We start from the raw sequence: 17439 nt of genomic DNA, 5'->3' as shown, positions 1-17439 counted from the left end.
TTGACTTTAACCTTTGCTTGTCATTGCTTTTGTTATGTTGTTTTTGCTGTTCAGTTGCTAAGTCTTCTCTGATTATTTGGGACCCCATGAACTGCAGCACAACAGGCTCCCTTGTCCTTCGCTATCTCTGGGAGTTTGCTCAAACTCATGTCCATTGAGTTGGTGATGCCATCCAACCATCTAGTCTTCTGTCATCCCCTTCTTCTCCTGCCCTAGTCTCTTCCAGCATCAGGGTCTTTTCCAATGAGTCAGCTTTTTGCATCAGGTGACCAAAATATTAGAGCTTCAGCTTCAGCATCAGTCCTTCCAATGAATATTCAGGGTTGATTTCCCTTAGGATTGACTGGTACTATCTTCTTGCAATCCAAGAGACTCTCAAGAGTCTTCTCCAACACCCCAATTTGAAAGCATCAATTTTTTTATTTTTTTGGCTTTCAGCCTTTTTTGTGGTCCAGCTCTCATATCTGCACCTGACTACTGGAAAAACCATAGCTTTGACTCTACAGATCTTTGTCAGCAAAGTGGTGTCCCTTCTTTTTAGGTCTAGATTTGTCATAACTTTCCTTTCAAGGAACAAGAATCTTTTAATTTCATGGCCGCAGTTGCCATCCTTGATGATTTTGGAGCACGACAAGATAAAATTTGTCACTGCTTCCACTTTTTCCCTTTCTGTTTGTCATGAAGCGATGGGATTATATGCCATGATCTTAGATTTTTTTTAAGTTTAATTTTTAAAATTTATTTTTTAATTGAAGGATAATTAACAGAATTTTGTTGTTTTCTGTCAAACCTCAACATGAATCAGCCATAGGTATACATATATCCCCTCCCTTTTGAACCTCCCTCCCATCTCCCTTGCCATCCCACCCCTCTAGGTTGATACATAGTCCCTGTTTGAGTTTCCTGAGACATACAGCAAATTCCCATTGGCTATCTATTTTACATATAGTAATGTAAGTTTCTATGTTACTCTCTCCATACATCTCGTACTTTCCTCCCCTCTTCCCATGTCCATAAGTCTATTCTCTATGTCTGTTTCGCCATTGCTGTCCTGCAAATAAATTCTTCAGTAGCATTTTTCTAGATTCCATATATATGCTTAATATATGATATTTATCTTTCTCTTTCTGACTTACTTCACTCTGTATAATAGGCTCTAGGTTCATCCACCTCATTAGAACTGACTCAAATGCATTCCTTTTTATGGCTGAGTAATATTCCATTGTGTATGTGTACCACAACTTCTTTATCCATTCATCTGTCAATGGACACCTAGGTTTCTTCCATGTTCTAGCTATTGTAAATAGTGCTTCAATGAACAATGGGATACATGTGTCTTTTTCAATTTTGGTTTCTTCAGGGTATTTGCCTAGGAGGGGGATTGCTGGGTGGTTTTATTCCTAGTTTTTAAGGAATCTCCATACTGTCTTCCATAATGGCTATATCAATTTACATTCCCACCAACAGTGCAAGAGTGTTTTCTCCACACCCTCACCCACATTTATTGTTTGTAGATTTTTTGATGATTGTCATTCTGACTGGTGTGAGGTGATATCTCATTTTATTTTGATTTGCATTTCTCTAATAATGAGCAATGTTGGGCATCTTTTCATGTGTTCGCTAGCCATCTGTATGTCTTCTTTGGAGAAATGTATGTTTAGTCTTTTTCCCACTTTTTTGGGTTGTTTGTTTTTCTGGCATTGAGTTGTATGAACTGCTTGTATATTTTGGAAATTAATCCTTTGTCAGTTGTTTCATTTGCTATTATTTTCTCCCATTCTAAGGGATTGGGGGCAGGAGGAGAAGAGGACTACAGAGGATGAGATGGCTGGATGGCATCACCGACTCGATGGACGTGAGTTTGAGTGAACTCCAGGACTTGGTGATGGACAGGGAGGCCTGGCATGCTGCGATTCATGGGGTCGCAGAGAGTCAGACACAACTGAGCGACTGAACTGAACTGAACAAAGAGTTTTATTTTATTATTTAAAAAAATAAATTTATTTATTTATAAATAAATAAATTTATTTATTTATAAATAAATAAACTATTTATTTATAGTTTCCGTTGCTGTGTAAAAGCTTTTAAGTTTAATCATGTTCCACTTGTTTACTTTTGCTGTTATTTCCATTACTCTAGGAGGTAGGTCATAGAGGATCTTGCTTTGATTTATGTCACTGAGTGTTCTGCCTATATTTCCTCTAAGAGTTTAATAGTTCTGGTCTTACATTTAGGTCTTTAACCCATGAGTTTATCTTTGTGTATGGTGTTAGGAAGTGATCTAATTTCATTATTTTACTTGTAGCTCTCCAGTTTTCCCAGCACCATTTATTGAAGAGGCTGTCTTTGCCCCATTGTATATTCTTGCCTCCTTTGTCAAAAATAAGGTACCCATAGGTGCATGGGTTTATTTCTGGGCTTTCTATCTTGTTCCATTGGTCTATATTTCTGTTTTTGTGTCAGTACCATACTGTCTTGATGACTGTAGCTTTGTAGATAATCTGAAATCAGGAAGGTTGATTCCTCCAGCTCCATTCTTCTTTCTCAAGACTGCTTTGGCTATTTGGGGTCTTTTGTGTTTCCATATGAATTGTGAAATTTTTTGTTCTAGTTCTGTGAAAACTGCCATTGGTAATTTGATAGGGATCTCATTGAATCTGTAGATTGCATTTGGTAATATAGTCATTTTCACAATATTGATTCTTCCTACCCAGAAACATGAAATATCTCTCCATCTGTTTATGTCATCTTTGATTTCTTTCATTAGTATCTTATAATTTTCTGTGTACAGGTCTTTTGTCTCCTTAGATAAGTTTATTCCTAGATATCTTATTCTTTTTGTTGCAATGGTGAATGGAATTGATTCCTTAATTTCTCTTTCTGATTTTTCATTGTTAGTATTTAGAAATGCAAGTGATTTCTGGGTACTGATTTTGTATCCTGCAACTTTGCTAAATTCACTGATTAGCTCTAGTAATTTTCTGGTAGTATCTTTAGGGTTTTCTTTGAATAGTATCACGTCATCTGTAAACAGTGAGAGCTTTACTTCTTCTTTTCTGATCTGGATTCCTTTGATTTATTTTTCTTCTCTGATTGCTGTAACTAGGACTTCCAAAACTATACTGAGTATGCAGTGAAAGTGGACATCCTTGTCTTGTTCCTGATCATAGGGGGAATGCTTTCAGTTTTTCACCATTGAGAATAATGTTTGCCATAGGTTTATCATATATGGCCTTTACTATATTAAGGTAGGTTCCTTCTATGCCCATTTATTGAAGCATTTTAATCATAAATAGGTGCTGAATTTTGTCAAAGGCTATTTCTGCATCTACTGAGATGATCATATGGTTTTTATCTTTCAATTTGTTAATATGGTGTATCACATTGTTTGACTTGCATATATTGAAGAATCCTTGCATCCCTGTAATAAACCCAACTTGATCATAATGTATGAGCTTTTTAATGTGTTGTTGAATTCTGTTTGCTAAAATTTTGTTGAGGATTTTTGTATCTATGTTCATCAGTGATATTGGCCTATAGTTTTCTTTTTTTTATAGTTTTTTTTTATTTTTTATATATATATATATATTTTATAGTTTTGTTTTTATGTGTTGCCTTTGTCTGGTTTTGGTATCAGGGTTATGGTGGCCTCATAGAAAGAGTTTGGAAGTGTTCTTTCCTCTGCAATTTTTTGAAAGAGTTTTAGAAGGATAGGCATTAGCTCGTCTCTAAATGTTTGGTAGAATTCTCCTGTGAAGCCAGCTGGTCCTGGGCTTTTGTTTTTGGGGAAATTTTTGATCACAGCTTCAATTTCAGTTCTTATAAATTGTGTTGTTCATAATTTCTATTTCTTCCTGGTTCAGTCTTGGAAGATTGAAATTTTCTGAAAATCTGTCCATTTCTTCCAGGTTAACCATTTTATTGCCATATAGTTGTTCATAATAGTCTCTTATAATCCTTTGTATTTCTGCATTGTCTGTTGTAACCTGCCGAGGTCCAGCCCCGGCTGTAACCTCTCCTTTTTCATTTCTAATTTTGTTGATTTGATTCTTCTCTCTTTTTTTCTTGATGAGTCTGGCTAAGGGTTTGTCAATTTTGTTTATCTTCTCAAAGAACCAGCTTTTAGTTTTATTAATCTTTACTATTGCTTCTTTCATTTATTTTTCATTTATTTCTACTCACATCTTTATGATTTCTTCCCTTCTGTTACTTTTGGGGAGTTTTTGTTCTTCTTTTTCCAGTGTTTTAAGTGTAAAGGTTGTCTATTCAATGTTTTTCTTGCTTCTTGAGGTAGGAATGTATTGCTATAAACTTCCCTCTTAGAACTTGTTTTGCTGCATCCCATAGGTTTTGAGTTGCCATGTTTTCATTGTCATTTGTTTCTAGAAATTTTTTTATTTCCCTTTTGATTTCTTCAGTAACCTGTTGTTATTTAGAAACATAGTTTAATCTCCATGTTTTTGTGTTTTTCAGTTTTTTCTTGTAATTGATATCTAGTCTCATAGACTTGTGGTCAGAAGAGATGCTTGATATGGTTTCAATTTTCTTAAATTTACTAAGGTTTGATTTGTGACCCAAGATGTGGCCTATCCTGGAGAATGCTCCATGTGCACTTGAGAAGAAGGTGTATTCTTCTGCATTTGGATGGAATGTCCTGAAGATTGAGATCTATCTCATCTAATGTATAATTTAAGACTTGTGTTTCCTTGTTAATTTTCTTTTGATGATATATCCATTGGTGTGAATGGGGTGTTAAAGTCTCCTACTTTTATTGTGTTACTGTCAATTTCTCCTTTTATGTCTGTTAGAGTTTGTCTTATGTGTTGAGGTACTTCTATGTTGGGTGCATAGATATTTACAATTGTTATATCTTCCCTTTGGATTGATCCCTTGATCATTATATAGCGTCCTTCCTTATTTCTTATAATATTTTTTATTTTAAGGTCTATTTTGTCTGATATGAGAATTGCTACTCCAGCTTTCCTTTGCTTTCCATTTGCATGGAATATATTTTTCCATCCTCTCACTTTCTTTCTTTTTTTTCATCCTCTCACTTTCAATCTATATGTATCTTTAGGTCAGAAGTGGGTTTCTTGTAGACAGCATATATATGGGTCTTGTTTTTGTATTCATTCCGTCTGTGTCTTTGGTTGGAGCATTTAATTTGTTTACATTTAAAGTAATTATTAATATATATGTTCCTATTTCCAACCAACCAGAACATCCTAAAGGAAATCAGTCCTGAATATTCATTGGAAGGACTGATGCTGAAGCTGAAACTCTAATACTTTGGCCACCTGATGTGAAGAACTGACTCATTGGAAAAGACGGTGATGCTGGGAAAGATTGAAGGCGGGAGGAGAAGGGGATTACAGAGGATGAGATGGTTGGATGGCATCACTGACTCAATGGACATGAATTTGAGTGAGCTTCAGGAGTTGGTGATGGACAGGGAAGCCTGGCATGCTGCAGTCCATGGGGTTGCAAAGAGTCAAACACGACTGAGTGACTGAACTGATGTTTCTATTGCCTTTTTCTTAATTGTTTGGGGCTTGATTTTGTAGATCTTTTTCTTCTCATATTTCTCAACTATGTAAGTCCTGTTAACATTTGTTGTAAAGCTAGTTTGGTGGTACTGAATTCTCTTAACTTTTGCTTGTCTACAAAGCTTTTGATTTCTCCATCAATTTTGAATGAGATCCTTCCTGGGTAGAGTAATCTTGGTTGTAGATTTTTCCCTTTCAGTACTTTAAATATATCCTGCCATTCCCTTCTGGCCTGCAGAGTTTCTGCTGAAAGATCAGCTGTTAAATGTATGGAGATTCCCTTGTGTGTTACTTGTTGCTTTTCCCTTGCTGCCTTTAATATTCTTTCTTTGTGTTTAATCTTTGTTAGTTTGATTAGTATGTGTCTTGGTGTGTTTCTCCTTGGGTTTATCCTGTATGGGACTCTGCACCTCTTGGACTTGATTGACTATTTCCTTTTCCTTTGGGGAAATTTTTCAACTATAATCTCTTAAAAACTTTTCTCATAACCTTTTTTCTCATCTTCGTCTGGGACCCCTATAGTTTGAATGTTGGTGTATTTGATTTTGTCCCAGAGGTCTCTGAGACTATCAGTTCTTTTTACTTCTGCCCTTCAGAAGTTATTTCCACCATTTTATCTGCCAGTTCACTGATTCATTCTTCTGCTTTAGATATTCTGCTATTGATTCCTTCTAGAGTATTTTTAATTTCAGTAATTGTGTTGTTTGTGTGTGTATTCTTTAATTCTTCTAGGTCTTTGCTAATTGATTCTTGCATTTTCTCCATTCTCTTACTATCATTACTCTGAATTCTTTTTCAGGCAGTTTGCTTATTTCCTCTTCATTTATTTGGACTTCTGTTTTTCTAGTTTGTTCCTTCATTTTTGCAGTATCTCTCTGCATTTTCATTATTTTTTTTTAACTTATTGTGTTTGAGGTCTCCTTTTCCCAGGCTTCAAGGTTGAATTCTTTCTTCCTTTTGGTTTCTGCCCTCCTAAGGTTGATCCAGTGGTTTGTGTAAGCTTCTTATAGGGTGAGATTTGTGCTGAGTTTTTTGTTTGTTTGTTTGTTTGTTTGTTTCCTTTGACGGGCAAGGTTGAGTGAGGTGGTAATCCTGTATACTAATGATTGGGTTTGTAATTTTGTTTTGTTTGTTGTTTGGTTGGGGCATCCTGCACAGGGTGCTACTAGTGGTTGGGTGATGCCACGTCTTATATTCAAGTGGTTTCCTTTGTGGGAGTTCTCACTGTTTGATGCTCCCTAGGGTTAGTTCCATGGGCGGAGGAGCCTGGAAGGCTGCAGTCCATGGGGTCGCTAAGAGTCGGACATGAGTAAGTGACTTCACTTTCACTTTTCACTTTCCTGCATTGGAGAAGGAAATGGCAACCCACTCCAGTGTTCTTGCCTGGAGAATCCCAGGGACAGGGGAGCCTGGTGGGCTGCCAGAACTAACCTGGCAGGTTAGTTAGCCTGGCAGAACTAACTGCCAGGGTTAGTTCTCTGGTCTAGGGTCTTAGAGTCAGTGATCCCACTCCAAAGGCTCAGGGCTTGATCTCTTCTCAGAAATTTATTATGTTACTTGACTCATCCCTTCTTTCAGCTTCCTTCCATGGGAGGAAAGGTGTAGAGAGGTGGAGATCATGCCAATAATGCTCAGGTTCTCAGATAGGTAAGTAGTTTCAGGATATGTAAAGAGACTGGAGCCTGTTACTGTTTCGTGGATGCCAGCAGAAAACAGAATATGCTGAGTTTCTGTCCATGGCACCTCAGGCCTGGAACCTCAAGGCCAGGAAACCTGGGCAATGAAAAGGAAGTGGGGAGAAAGTGCAGCAGAACTTGGGCTCCTGGTGCCCCAGAACCTCTCAGGGCCTCACCTTCAGTAATACAAAAGTTGAATTTTAAACCAGTTTTTTTCACTCTACTCTTTCACCTTCATCAAAAGGCTCTTTAGTTCCTCTTCCCTTTCTGTCATTAGAGTGGTATCATCTGCATATCTGATGTTGTTATTTCTACCGGCAATCTTTATTCTAGCTTATGATTCATTCATTTCACATAATGTACTCTGCATGTAAGTTAAATAATCAGGGTGACAATATACAGCCTTGATGTACTCCTTTCCCAATTTTGAACCAGTCAGTTGTTCCATGTATAATTCTAACTGTTGCTTCTTGACCTGCATACAGGTTTCTCAAGGTGATCAGTATTCCCATCTCTTTAAGAATTTTCCATAGTTTGTTGTGATCCACACAATCAAATTCTTCAGTGTAGTCAATGAAGCAGAAGTAGATGTGTTTCTGGAATGAAGTTGGTCAATCCAGGAGATATTTGCAAGATAATGGTCTTTATTTCCTCAGCTTCTCAGCCTCTGTGTTCTCTAAAAGAACCTGACCTCCAAACCCCAACAAGATGGTTATTTTGAGACATTAATAAACCATCTCCTCAGTCAGCCAGCTTTTCCAAATAAAGTTGTATTTTATGACTCAACACCTCGTCTCTTGGTTAAGTGGGCTGTTGCATGGTAAGCAGAATGAGCTTGGACTCAGTAACAAGATCAAACATAGTCCCTTGGCAGTGAGAGCAAAGAGTCCTAAGCATTGAACTGTGCTGAATTTGAAGTTTTTCTGGGAGGCGGTCCCAAGATGGCAGAGGAATAGGACAGGGAGACCACTTTCTCCCCCACAAATTCATCAGAAGATCATTTGAATGTTGAGCAACTTCCACAAAACAACTTTTGAATGCTGGTGGAGGACACCAGGCACCCAGAAAGGCAGCCCAATCTCTTTAAAAGGAGGTAGGACAAAATATAAAAGACAAAAATAGAGACCAAGGATTTAGGGACAGAGACCTGTCCTGGGGAGGGAGTCATGAAGCAGGAGAAGTTTCCACACAATAGGAAACCCACTCACAGGCATATCAGTGGGGAGCTTTTGAATTTTAGAGGGCAACCTAACCACACACACACACACACACATATACAGAATATACACCTAACTCCAACTACCAGTGGAAAAGCAGCTCAGACACTCGCATATGCCAGCAGCAAGTGGGGGCTGGGCAGGGAGGCGCAGGTTGCATCATAGGTCTGTAGGGTAAGGACTGGGCCTGAATGCCCTGAGGACAATCTGAGGAAGCTAATATGAGATAGCAACCCAAACACTGCAATCACCAGAGAGATTTAAAAAAAAAAGACCTTTCTCACAAAAGGCTCTAACACCACATGGTGACCCCCTAGTATACTCACAGAACTAAGGATTGTGCCCTAGCAAGTATCAAAGGAGAGCAAGCCAGCTGCCATTTAGGGCCCTCCCTCCCCAACAGCAAAGAGGCAGGTGTGCAACAGCCAGAGTTAGAGGCAAGGGGCCACTGCAATCAGACCCAGAGAACACATCTTCCACCAAACTGTGAGCAGGCTGCCTGTTGCTCACCACATCTTCCTGGGATCCTGGATGGTTCACAGCCACCAGGAGTGTCACAGCCTGAGATCACTCCCCGGAGGAGACACATGGTACACCTGGGACTGTGCCCTCACGGTTCACCCGGGAAACTGAGCAGCTGGGACCAGGGAGGTGCATAAAACACGCCACCTGGGACAGTGCATTCGCCAAGCACCTGGTTGCCTGAGTGGCTTGGACCTGGGAAGAGCGCAAAATGCCCAGCCCATCAGGGTCTGTGCTCTTGCAGAGCAGCTGAGAACCTGAGTAGCTTAGCCCTGGGAAGTGCATGATACACAGGGCTCACTTGGGACAATGCCCTTGCGATCCCCCTGGACCCTGAGCAGTGTGGACCCAGGAAATACATGCTGCCTTGGGCTGTTGCAAACAGTGTGGCCCATCCACTGCAAGCACTCCCCACACATGCCAGCAGTATTCCCAGTGTCACTCCCTCTCCACAGCACAACTCAACAAGTGAGCCTAAATAAGTGGCCACCTTCACCCCCTCGTGTCAGTGGAAATTAGACACTGAAGAGACTTGCAAAGAGAGAAAGCCAAAATAAATAAAGAAGGGGGAACCGCCCTGGAAGTGACAGGTGCAACAGACTAAAACCCTGCAGTTAATGCTGAGACTGTGCATTTGAGGGGCAATTATAGACCTTGAGAACAAGTACAAGCCAGAACAAGGGACTATCTGACACTGAACTAACCCCACACTGACCACAACAGCTCCAGAGAAATTCCTAGATATATGTTTACTATTATCACTTTTTAATTTTTAAAAAGTTTTAGTTCTTTATTGCTCCTTTAACTTTCATTTTTATAGCTTACTATATTATTACATTTCTAAAAAACCCTATTTAAAAAAAATCAAATTCTATATATTTTTTAAAATTTTTGTGATTGATTTTGTAATTTATAATTTATATATATATATATATATATATTTGTACTTTGTATATTGTATCTTTGAGAGTCTAACCTCAATTTTAGGTTTTTAATCTTTGCTTTTTAATATTTGTTATCAATTGTGTACCTTTAAGAAGCTAATCTTCAGTATCCATTTTCACTTAGGGATTTGATTACTGTCTTGATTACTCTCTCCCCTTTTGACTCTACCTTTTCTCTTCCTGGTCACCTCTATCTCCCTCTTCCCTCCTCTCTTCTCTATATAACTCTGTGAATCTCTCTGGGTGTTCCTGGCTGTGGAGAATTGTTTCACCATTAACCTCGGGGGTTTATCTTCTGTGCTGTATGGATGGAGAAGTCTTAAGAGGACTGAAACCCAGAGGCAGGAGGCTCAACTCCAGAACTTTAGAAAATCAGAGTATTCCTGACTCCAGGGAACATTAATAGGCAAGAGTGCACCCAAAATTCTCCATACCTACCCTGAACCAAGCTCCACCCAAGAGCCAACAAGTTCCAGTGCAAGACACACCATGCTAATTCTCCAGCAAAACATGAACACAACCCTAAACATTAAAAAAAAAACAGCCTACACAAAGCCGTACCAAACCCATGTGCTGTGTGCTCAGCCATGTCTGACTCTGTGATCCCACAGACCATAGCCCACCAGGCTCCCCTGTCCTTGGAATTCTCCAGGCAAGAATACTGGAATGGGTTGCCATTTCCTTCTCCTACCAAACCCATAGACACCCCTAAAATCACTACTGGACGCTTCATTCTACTCCAGAGAGAATAGATCCAGCTATACCTACCAGAACACAGACACAAGTTCTCACAGCCAGGAAACCTTGAGGAGCCACTGGTCCAACCCCACCCACAGGGAGCACACTTCACAATTAAAAGGAACCACAACATTTCAGCCTACAGAAAGGGAACCCCAAACACAGCAATCTAAACAAAATGAAAAGGCAGAGAAATATTCCCCAGGTAAAGGAACCTGATAAAAACCCAAAAAATCAAACAAAAGAGAAGGAGATAGGGAGTCTACCTGAAAAAGAATTCAGAATAATGATTGTAAAGATGATCCAAAATCTTGAAAACAAAATGGAGTTACAGATAAATAGACTATAGACAAGGATTAAGAAGAAGAAAGAAATGTTTAACAAGGACCTAGAAGAAATAAAGAATAGCCAATCAATAATGAACAATGCAATAACTGAGATTTAAAACACTCTGGAGGGAACCAATAGTAGAATAACTGAGGCAGAAGGGAGGATTAGTGAGATGGAAGATAGAACAGTGGAAATAAATGATGCAGAGAGGAAAAAAGAGAAGAGAATAAAAAGAAGTGAGGACATCCTCAGAGACCTCTGGGACAATGTTAAGTGCCCCAACATTCAAATCATAGGTGTCCCAGGAGAAGAAGACAAAAATAAAGGCATGAGAAAATGCTTGAGATAATAGTTGAAAACTTCCCTAAAATGGGGAAGGAAATAGCCACCCAAGTCCAAAAAATGCAGAGTCCCAAACAGGATAAACCCAAGGTGAAACACCCCAAGACACATATCAATCAAACTAAGAAAAATTAAGCACAAAGAGCAAATATTAAAAACAGCAAGGGAAAAGCAACAAATAACACACAAAGGGATCCCCATAAAGATAACAGCTGATCTTTCAATAGAAACTCCTCAGTCCAGAAAGGAATGGCAGGACATACCACAGTAATGAAACAGAAAAACCTACAACAAAGATTACTCTACCCAGCAAGTATCTCATTCAGATATGAAAGAGAAATCAAAAGCTTTACAGACAAGCTAAGCTGAGAGAATTCAGTACCACCAAACCAGCTCTTCAACAAATGCTAAAGGATCTTCTCTAGACAGGAAACACAGAAAAGGTTTATAAAAATGAACCCCAAACAACAAAGTAAATGGTAATGGGATCATACTTATCAATAACTACTTTAAATTTAAATGGGTTAAATGCTCCAACCAAAAGACAAAGACTGGCCGAATGGATACAAAAACAAAACCCCTGTATATGCTGTCTACAAGAAACCCACCTCAAACCTAGGGACACATACAGACTGAAAGTGAGGGGCTGGAAAAAGATATTTCATGCAAAAGGAGGCCAAAAGATAACAGGAGTAGCAATACTCATATCAGATAAAATAGACTTTGAAATATAGGCCATGATAAGAGACCAAGGACAGACACTACATAATGTTCAAGGGATCAATCCAAGAAGGAGATATAACAACTATATATGCACCCAACATAGGAACACCTCAATATGTAAGACAAATGCTAACAAGTATGAAAGGAGAAATTAACAGTAACACAATAATAGTGGGGGACTTTAATACCCTACTCATACCTATGGAGAGATCAACCAAACAGAAAATTAGCAAGGAAACACAAGCTTTAAATAATTCAATGGACCAGTTAGACCTAATTGATATCTACAGAGCATTTCAGCCAAAAACAATGGATTTAAACTCTTCCTCAAGTGCACAAGGAACTTTCTGCAGGATAGAGCACATCCTGGGCCACAAATCTAACTTTGGTCAATTTTTAAAAAATTGAAATCATTCAAGCATCTTTTCTGATCACAATGCAGGTAAGATTAGATATCAACTACAGGAAAAAAAAAAAACTATAAAAAAACACAAACATATACAGGCTAAAAACACACTTCTGAATAGCCAACAGATCATAGAAGAAACAAAAAGGAAATTAAAATATGCATAGGAACAAATGAAAATGGAAACACAACAACCCCAAACCTATGTGATTCAGTAATAGCAGTGCTAAGAGGGAGGTTCAGAGCAATACAAGCCTACCTCAAGAAACAAGAGAAATATCAAATAAACAACCTAACTTTACACTTAAAGCAACTAGAAAAAGAAGAACAGAAAAACCCCAAAGTTAGTAAAAGAAAAGAAATCAAGAAAATCAGAGCAGAAATAAAAGAAACAGAAACAAAGGAGCCTATAGCAAAGATCAATGAAACTAAAAGCTAATTCTTTGAGAAGATAAATAGGGAAACCATTAACTAGACTCATCCCAAAAAAAAAAAGGGGGAGAAGAATAAAATCAATAAAATTAGAAATGAAAATGGAGAAATCACAACAGACAACACAGAAATACAAAAGATCATAAGAGACTACTGTGAGCAACTATATGCCAATAAAACGGACAACTTGGAAGAAATGGACAAATTCTTAGAAAAGTTTAGCCTTCCAAAACTGAAACAGGAAGAAATAGAAAATCTGAGCAGACCCATCACAAGCACAGAAATCAAAACTGTAATCAAAAATCTTCCAACAAAAAAAGCCCAGGACCAGATGGCTTCATAGTTGAGCCTACCAAAAATTTAAAGAAGAGATAACACCTATCCTACTCAAACTCTTCCAGAAAATTGCAGAGGAAGGCAAACTCCCAAATTCATTCTATGTGGCCACCATTACCCTGATACCAAAACCAAAGATGCCACAAAAAAAGAAAACTATAGGCCAATATCACTGATGAACATAGATGCAAAAATCCTTAACAAAATTCTAGCAAACAGAATTTAACAACATATTAAAAAGATTATACATCATGATCAAGTAGGCTTTATTCCAGGGATACAAGGATTCTTCAATATTTGCAAATCAATCAATGTGATACACCATATTAATAAATTGAAAAATAAAGCCATATGATTATCTCAACAGATGCAGAGAAAGCCTTTGACAAAATTTAACACCCACTTATGATCAAAACTTTCCAGAAAGCAGTCATACAAGGAAAAATACCTCAATGTAATAAAAGCCATATATGATAAATCCACAGCAAACATTATCCTCAATGGTGAAAAATCTAAAGCATTTCCTCTAAAACCAGGAACAAGATAAGTGTGCCCACTCTCACCACTAGTATTCAACATAGTTTTGGAAGTCCTAGCCACAGCAATCAGAGAAGAAAAAGAAATAAAAGGAATCCAGACTGGAAAAGAAGAAGTAAAACTCTCACTGTTTGCAGATGACATGATCCTCTACATCAGATCAGATCAGATCATTCGCTTAGTCGTGTCCAACTCTTTGCGACCCCATGCATCACAGCATACCAGGCCTCCCTGTCCATCACCAACTCCCGGAGTTCACCCAGACTCACGTCCATTGAGTCAGTGATGCCATCCAGCCATCTCATCCTCTGTCGTCCCCTTCTCCTCTTGCCTCCAATCCCTTCCAGCATCAGAGTCTTTTCCAGTGAGTCAACTCTTCGCATGAGGTGGCCAAAGTACTGGAGTTTCAGCTTTAGCATCATTCCTTCCAAAGAAATCCCAGGGCTGATCTCCTTCAGAATGGACTGGTTGGATCTCCTTGCAATCCAAGGGACTCTCAGGAGTCTTCTCCAACACCACAGTTCAAAAGCATCAATTCTTTGGCGCTCAGCCTTCTTCACAGTCCAACTCTCACACCCATACATGACCACAGGAAAAACATAGAAAACCCTAAAGATATCACCAGAAAATTACTAGAGCTAATCAATATAGTAAAGTTGCAGGATATAAAATTAATACACAAAAATCTCTTGCATTCCTATACACTAACAATGAAAAAAACAGAAAGAAATTAAGGAAACAATCCCATTTGCCATTGCAATGGAAAGAATAAAATATTTAGGAATAAAATTTAGCTAAAGTAACAAAAGACCTATATACAGAAAACTATAAAACACTGGTGAAAGAAATCAAAGACGACACAAATAGATGGAGAAATATACCATGTTCGTGGATTGGAAGAATCAATATAGTGAAAATGAGTATACCATCCATAGCAATCTATAGATTCAATGCAATCCCTATCAAGCTACCAACAATATTTTTCACAAAACCAAAAGAAATATTTCACAATTTGTATGGAAACACAAAAAACCTCGAATAGCTAAAGCAATCTTCAGAAAGAAGAGTGGAACTGGAAGAATCAACCTTCCTGACTTCAGACTATGCTACAAAGCTACATTCATCAAGACAGTATGTACTGGCACAAAGACAGAAATATAGGTCAATGAAACAATAACCCACAGATAAATCCACACACCTGTGGATACCTTATCTTAGACAATGGAGGCAAAAATATACAATGGAGAAAAGATAATCTCTTTAACAAGTGGTGCTGGGAAAACTGGTCAACCACTTGTAAAAGAATGAAACTAGAACACTTTCTAACACCATACACAAAAATAAACTCAAAATGGATTAAAGATCTAAACGTAAGACCAGAAACTATAAAACTCCTAGAGGAGAACATAGGCAAAACACTGTCTGACATACATCACAGCAGGATCCTCTATGACCCACCTCCCAGAATATTGGAAATAAAGCAAAAATAAACAAATGGGACCTAATTAAACTTAAAAGCTTCTGCACAACAAAGGAAACTATAAGCAAGGTGAAAAGACAGCCTTCAGAATGGGAGAAAATAATAGCTAATGAAGCAGCTGACAAACAACTAATCTCAAAAATATACAAGCAACTCCTACAGCTCAATTCCAGAAAAATAAATGACCCAATTAAAAAATGGGCCAAAGAACTAAATAGACATTTATCCAAAGAAGACATACAGATGGCTAACAAACACATGAAAAGATGCTCAACATCACTCATCAGAGAAATGCAAAATCAAAACCACTATGAGGTACCATTTCACACCAGTCAGAATGGCTGTGAACCAAAAGTCTACAAGCAATAAATGCTGGAGAGGGTGTAGAGAAAAGGGAATCCTCTTACACTGTTGGTGGGAATGCAAACTAGTACAGCCACTATGGAGAAGAGTGTGGAGATTCCTTAAAAAACTGGAAATAGAACTGCCTTATGACCCAGCAATCCCACTGCTGGGCATACACACTGAGGAAACCAGAATTGAAAGAGACACGTGTACCCCATTGTTCATCACAGCACTATTTATAATAGCCAGGACATGGAAGCAACCTAGATGTCCATCAGCAGATGAATGGATAAGAAAGCTGTGGTACATATACACAATGGAGTATTACTCAGCCATTAAAAAGAATACATTTGAATCAGTTCTAATGAGGTGGATGAAACTGGAGCCTATTATACAGAGTGAAGTAAGCCAGAAAGAAAAACACCAATACAGTATACCAATGCATATATACGGAATTTAGAAAGATGATAACAATAACCCTGTATACGAGACAGCAAAAGAGACACTGTTGTATAGAACAGTCTTTTGGACTCTGTGGGAGAGGGAGAGGGTGGGATGGCTTGGGAGAATGGCATTGAAACATGTATAATGTCATATATGAAACGAGTCACCAGTCCAGGTTTGATGTACAATACTGGATGCTTGGGGCTGGTGCACTGGGACGACCCAGAGGGATGGTACAGGGAAGGAGGAGGGAGGAGGGTTCAGGATGGAGGACACGTGTATACCTGTGGAGGATTCATGTTGATATATGGCAAAACCAATACAATATTGTAAAGTTAAAAAATAAAATCAAAAGAAAATGAAGGGGAAAAAAAGACAGTATGTACTGGCACAAAGACAGAAATATAGGTCAATGAAACAATAACCCAGAGATAAATCCACACACCTATGGACACCTTATCTTAGACAATGAAGGCAAAAATTTACAATGGAGAAAAGATAATCTCTTTAACAAGTGGTGCTGGGAAAACTGGTCAACCACGTGTAAAAGAATGAAACTAGAACACTTTCTAACACCATATACAGAAATAAACTCAAAATGGATTAAAGATCTAAATGTAAGACCAGAAACTATAAAACTCTTAGAGGAAAATATAGGCAGAACACTCTATGACCCACCTCCCAGAGTAATGGAAATAAAAACAAAAATAAACAAATGGGATCTAATTAAACTTAAAACTCTTGCACAGCAAAGGAAACTATCAAGGTGAAAAGGCAGCCTTCAGAATGTGAGAAAATAATATCAAATGAAAAACTGACAAAGGATTAATCTCCAAAATATGCATGTAGCCTATGTAGCTCAATGCCAGAAAAAGGAACAACCCAATCAAAGAGTGGGACAAAGAACTAAACAGACATTTCTTCAAAGAAGACATATATATGGCTAATAAACACATGAAAAGATGCTCAACATCACTCATTATTAGAGAAATGCAAACCAGTATGAGGTATCATCTCATGCTGGTTACAATGGCTGCCATCAGAAAGTCTACAGACAATAAATGCTGGAAAGGGTGTGGAGAAAAAGGAACCCTCTTAAACAGCTGGTGGGAATGCAAACTGGTACAGCCACTATGGAGAAGAGTGTGGAAAAAACTGGAAATATAACTGCCATATGACTCAGCAACCCCACTGCTGGGCATGCACACCAAGAAAACCAGAATCGAAAGAGACACATGTACCCCAGTGTTCATTGTAGCACTGTTTACAATAGCTAGGACATGGAAGCAACCTAGATGTCCATCAGGAGAATGGATAAGGAAGTTGTAGTACATATACACAATGGAATATTACTTAGCTATAAAAAATGAATGCACTTGATGCATTCATAATGAGGTGGATGAAACTGTAGCCTATTATAC

This window comes from Bos mutus, chromosome 4 (genome assembly GCF_027580195.1).
Source record: "Bos mutus isolate GX-2022 chromosome 4, NWIPB_WYAK_1.1, whole genome shotgun sequence".
In the NCBI taxonomy this organism is placed as follows: domain Eukaryota; kingdom Metazoa; phylum Chordata; class Mammalia; order Artiodactyla; family Bovidae; genus Bos; species Bos mutus.
This window is presented reverse-complemented; position numbering follows the sequence as displayed.